The following is a 6,562-nucleotide window of genomic DNA, read 5'->3' on the forward strand; positions in this document are numbered from 1 at the left end:
GGACATAAAAAAAAGTATAGTGTTCTCAACATGGACTAAACAGTTTGAAAAGTTCATAGAATATGTACACTTGGTTTAGGCATTACTAATGTTTAAATAGCTAAGCCCACTAAATTTTGTTGCTAAACCAATGTATTGATTAATATATCATGTGATTTACATTTTTTGTTTATCATTTATGACAATGAGCTTTGGAATCGAGTTTGCCGTTTATGAGTTCGCGATAAGTGACTCATAACAAGGTATTTTTATATTGTGTAACGTGACACTATAATTTTATATTAAATTTTAGTTTCAGTTTTTTCTCACAATTAATGAATTGCTAAAACGTGACAACATATGTTACTTTCTAGTTACTTTTATTATTGAAATGTTCATTCAACAACTTATATTTTTATATATGGCTAGCGAAAATATCGAAGATGCGAATATAGAAGACAAAACGAACGTCATACCTGACTCAGGATTTCAAGTAAATCAAGTCACTTCTACTGACCTGTATCATCCTGAACCAATACAAATCTTAACTCGTGTCAGAGAAGATTTAGAAAATAGACAACGTATTTGTGTCACATCTCTTTCATGTGTTACGGTGCATGCGTTGTATTCTTTGGAATTTTTATCACAATATAGGCCTAGGCAAATTAATTACGAAAAATTGGAAAGAGAAAATAGGTGTACGCAGTTAATGACACAGTTACTGATGTCTGAAAAATGCCGAGATGTCATACGTATGGGCCCTGAAGCATTTAGGCAGTTATGTCAAAAGTTAAGAGGAACTGGTAGAGAAAAGGATTCAATTCACTCTACCGTTGAAGAGCAAGTCGCTAAATTCCTACATATTATAGGCCATAATGTGAAAACTAGAACCATGTCTTTCTTCTTCCACCGCTCAGGGGAGACAATTAGTTGTCACTTTCACAATGTCCTACATGCTATTCTATCGTTATAGGGAGAGTTCTTCAAGCAACTATCTGGTGAGAATGTTCCTTATGAAATACATAATAATAGTCGATTCTATCCGTTTTTTAAGGTACTAACTCTTTTAATTCAGTTAGTGACATTTATGAAATTGTGTATGAAATAATCATAAAACTGTTATATTAATATGTCAATATACTTTTCAAACAAGGACTGCATTGGAGCCATAGATGGAACTCATAGTTGTGTGAAGGTATCAAGGGTGGAAGCCCCTCATTTTTGGAGAAGAAAAGATCACCCCACACAAAATGTTTTAGCTGCCTGTGGGTTTGATATGAAATTTACTTATGTCTTGTCTGGTTGGGAAGGAACTGCCTCTGACTCTAGAATTTTGAAAGATGCTTTAAGTAGGGTCAATCCACTTTGAATACCCAAAGGTCTGTGATAGTGTTATTTATGAAATTGTTTATATAAAATTAAATTCATAGTCACAGTATGTAATACTTTAAGTTTTGTGTGTAACTGGTGTAGAAAAATATTATCTAGGCGATGCTGGATTTATGCTAAAGTTTGGGATACTGACACCATATAGAGGTGTTCAGTATCACTTGAAAGAGTATTCAGTACGTGAGTCACAAAATTCCAAAGAATTATTCAACCACCGACATTCTTCATTAAGAAATGTCATCGAAAGATGTTTCGGAGTTCTAAAGAAAAGATTTCTAATTATAACCGGCGACACTGAACCTTATTATTCATTTGAAACTATGAGAGACTTTTTTTGGCATGTTATATACTGCATAACTTTTTTATGGGTGTCGATGTTGATAAATCTATAATTGATGCGGTTGATCGAAAATTGCTACAAGAACACAGCATAGATAGATCACAATCAAATCAACTACGTGATAAAGAATATAGACATGCATCATTGTTAAGAGATAACATTGCATTCGAAATGTGGAATGCGTATCAAATATTATAAGTGATTATATGTTTCATTTATGTGAATATGTATATATATGTGTAGTTTACACTCAGAATTGTTTGATTGGATTTTTTAAGAGATTGTTACAAGTTAGATAATGCCGAATAAGGGAAATAAAACAGTAGAAGCCAATCAACCTTCGAAAGACAATTTAAGATGGTATGATGATATGGATGAAGTTTTGCTAAATGCATTAGCAAAGGAAGCATTGAAAGGTAATAAACACGATGACTCGTGGACAACTGAAGCATATGCCAATGTTGTGAAGACTTTGAGCATAGCAATAGGCTCGCACATAACAAATAACCACATAAAAAAATAGAATGAAGGCATTGAAAGATCATTTTGTTGAGGCGTACGACTTATTTCATCACTTAAGTGGATTTGCATGGAATCCTGATACTAGAAAGTTTGAAGCTGAAGAAGAAGTATGGCAAGACTTTATTAAAGTATCTTAAATTTTGCTTTTATTACTTATACTATTGATGAAGTTAGTCAAAAAATAATTTTCACATATATTTACGTAGGAGAAACCACAAGCAGAAAAATAGAAAAAAATGCAAATTAAGCATTATGATACTTTGAAGGAGTTGTTCAGAGCTGATAGAGCTACTGGTAAAAGGGCTGCTACTTCACGAGAAAGGATTCAAGAACTTGATAGAGATCACATTGACTTGAATGACTCGTTTGAATACATTGGATTTTCTGACATAGATGTTAATATGGGACATGATATCCCAATATTTTCTGCTAATATAGATTCACCAACTGTTCTACATACTCAGCCAACTCAATTAGGAGGGACTTCAACTTCAAGAGGTACAAAGCGTAAGGCTCCAATGAATGATTTTTTGGAGGCACAATATGAAAAAGTTGCTTTGAAAATTACTACTATGGCTGATGCTGTAAAAGAGGGTAATAATCCTTCTAGTAAGCTACATGACATGGCTGAGAAACAAGCTTTTATTATTGAGAGGCAAGTTTCGGTTGTCGAAAAACAAGTCTCATTAATTGAAAGACAAGTTGCAATTGCTGAAAAAGGGTTAGCTATAATGCAACAGAGTAGGCCTCGCCTTTATAGCGAATCAGATATATGGGATATGTTGACTGAATTGAGTTTGATAGGTTTATATCGGATGTAATGTTATCAATTCTTATGTGAAAATGAGCAGAAAAAGCGCCAAATTTTTTATATGCCACCTGAACTGTGACTAGATGCTCTTTTTCATTTCATGACTGCTGCTGGTATTCGCCTAGGAGATATGGTACTTTAAGAAAATATTCACCATTACAGATATGAAGGACTTAATTTATGTGAAATTTGAGGTTATTGTTTTTAACAATTGATTATTATATTTTTATTGCCGTAATCTATGAGTATATGTCTATGTGTTTGACCAAGATATCATTTTATGTTTTATTTATTTTAAGACATGGTTACAAATTACTATTCAGTGATATCATTCTTTGAATAGAAAAATGTCGAAAAAATAATTTATTATGATCCACTCTTTATGTTAAATAATTTCTATTTGTTGTGTATGCTTGTGCATGGATCATAATACTTGAAGATGTTTGTGAACAAGTATACTGTTTAGTACAAGCAGAAATAGATCATGTGTTAATATCTTTAACTAGAAAAAATATTCTTTTTGGAAGTAGATATGTACAGATGGCTCTAGCTTTGTGAAATTAATTTTTTGGGAAGTAGGCATACGCTGATGACTCTAAATATGAAGAATTACCCTTTTTGAAACTGACGTGTGGTGTTTAAATATTACTCTTCTGGAGTTCTGGTCGTTGTTATTCTTTTGGTGTTTTATTATATGGTTATAAGAATTGTATATGGTTTTTTGTTGCTTGTAATAAGAAAGAAATGCTAGCAACTTTTAATGTTACTATTTTATTTTTTGGAAGACGATCTAGTGACATTTTCGTTGCAATATAATTAAAGAAATTAATGACGTAACCTATGAGTAATTTTTATTATTTTTTTACATAATTATTTATTTGTATGTGTTTGAAAAATAAAGATATATCTTTTCGTTTATGACATTTAAGATTTTGAAAAATAATTTGGATGATTTTTTTGTATTGGAAAAATAATTTAAATATATTAATAAATTATAATATGTATATAATATATGTAAGAGTAATAGGGTAATTTTACTCTATAATAATTTTTTCTCTTTTTACTTTTTTTTATATCCAAACAAAAGAAAATTTTTTTTTTATTTTCTTTCCTTCTATTTTCTTTTTATCCAAACAACATACAAAAAATTTCACTTTTCCTCTTATTTTCTTTCTTCTCATTTTCTTTCCATTCATTTTCTTTCCTCTCATTTTCCATCATACATCCAAGCATAATATTAGAGTATTGCACATATATATGTAATGGATGAAGAAACAAGAATTAGTATGTAACAGTAATTAATGAATGGATCTCAATAAAGGTCTCATGATATAAAGTATAATACTTTGCTCAATTGTCATGTCTGCATGTTGGACATATTTTGAACATAATATTTATTGATATTCGTTCGATATCTATATTTTTTTTTATGTTTAATCGTGTTTTAAATATTTTTTTTTGAATATACTTAGATACACCAAAATATTATCATATGTGAACATATTTATTTTATTCTTAATATGTATTCTTAAAATAAATTTAAAAATAATATATATTATTATTTATTAAAATAAAAATATTTTAAATATTTTATAAAATTAAAAAATATTAAAAATAATTAAAAAAATTAATTTATATTTTAATATTAATAAAATATTAAAATATCATTTTATTTAAAAAATAATTTATATTTTAATTTATATGTATATCATATTTTTGTGTTTCATAAAAATTTAAAATTTATATCATATCTTATCATATCTTATATTCGTGTGTCAGTTTTAGATTTTCAGTGTCGATGAATCAAGCTCATTTGTTATTGACATAGTAATGTTTTCCGTTAAGATTTAAGTCTATTTATCTTTTTTTTGGTTGCCCATGGTATCCCCCAACCCGACAGGCCAAGGACTAATCCGTCACGGATCGGAACTCCATTTAAGGGTCTGCCGCTGGCCAATGAGTTGCTGCATGCACAAGGCAGGATTCGAACTCCCGACACTTGCTTAAGCGGACGAGTGAGCTGACCATTCGACCAATCCAAGTTGATTTCAAGTCTATTTATTTAATCATATTTTATTGCCATGTAATTTAATTATATTTTGAAAGTAACTCCAAATCTCCAATATATAGTGCAAATTAAATAAGAGAACTGCAAGTAACAGCTAAACTTTATTTCCTGAAAGCAATAGGACACGATGACGGTGTACTTGTACATATCACTGTTGGGAATTAATTTCACTAATAATGCACAGTCCTAAAACTCGTATAGTAAAAGTAACAGAATACCACATCAAAAAAAGTAACAATAATATAATAAAAATTTTCACAAATAAATTGGAATTTAGTGGGGATTATTGGTCCATATGCAAAGTGAAAGCCCTTTCATGATGCATATTCCGATCTTTATCTTATTGAAATAAACAATTGACTAATCCAATTCAAATTATTAAGATGTTTAATTTGAATTTGGGATCGGGCACATTCTTAGCTGCTTAAATACGACAAGTATATTTTCTTTTGGGAGTTACAACTGCGATGCGTTTTAAATTATTTCACTCATTTTTTTTTATAAGATTATTCCATTCATTTTTATTTCACATTATTCATGCATATATACGGGAAAGCATAATTCTTTATTTAAATAATTCCTAGTTCGAATTCTTCCAAACATTACACTTTTTATTTTCATTTTTGATTTTATTAGACGGATGAACATCTTTATTCTCTTTAAGGAACAAAAATAACTTTAATATGTTAACACTATAAAATTTTTTACATAATTATATCCAATCAAATTCAAGTATTTAGATTATCTTTTAAGTAAAGTTAGACTGAAAATTAATTTTTTTTATTGATGGATAAAACTTTTTTTAGACTTCAATATATGAAATTAAATTTATAAAATAAATATATGAAGCTAACTACATACATTCTTATTGTAAAATCTTTTATACTATTATATTTAATTCAATCATGTTATATATATATATATATATATATATATATATATATATATATTGGTAATAATTTTTAGCCAATTTTCTGATAAAAAAATATTAGTTACTCTTTATGACTTATTTAATAATTATTAGATAAATTAAACTATGTCATTATAATTAACACAAATTATTTATTTAACCTGAGTCTTAAAAACCAAATTATTCAACTATGATAAAACCATTTTTACAAATTACAAAAGTAAAAAAATCTTAATTTATAATTTTTAACTTTTTTTTCCTAAACCATCTAATTTATTATTCAGTTCTAATTAAAAAAAAAAAAAAAACTAAAAAGAACGTGTCTGTCAAAAAACTTGAACAGTTTACATATCTTACTTGTTTTTCTACGACACAACATATGCCAAAGATAAATAGCACCGTGGTCACAATAATTGGGATAACATGTGCTAGAAGCCTAGAACTACTTCAACATAATTTCTTGCGCCAAAAAAAGAACAATGCAAAGAATTCAAATTTGTAAAGATTAATGAGCATGTTTACAGCACAACTACATGCGACTGC

General features: G+C 28.6%; 1 pseudogene; it reads left to right on the plus strand.

Annotated features, from left to right (window-relative positions):
* The first annotated feature begins 400 nt into the window (after positions 1 to 400).
* On the plus strand, positions 401 to 1,906 carry LOC148575002 (uncharacterized; annotated as a pseudogene).
* Positions 1,907 to 6,562: the final 4,656 nt, after the last annotated feature.

The sequence above is a fragment of the Arachis ipaensis genome, chromosome B2, assembly GCF_059453495.1.
Source record: "Arachis ipaensis isolate K30076 ecotype BB chromosome B2, ASM5945349v1, whole genome shotgun sequence".
Lineage (NCBI taxonomy): Eukaryota > Viridiplantae > Streptophyta > Magnoliopsida > Fabales > Fabaceae > Arachis > Arachis ipaensis.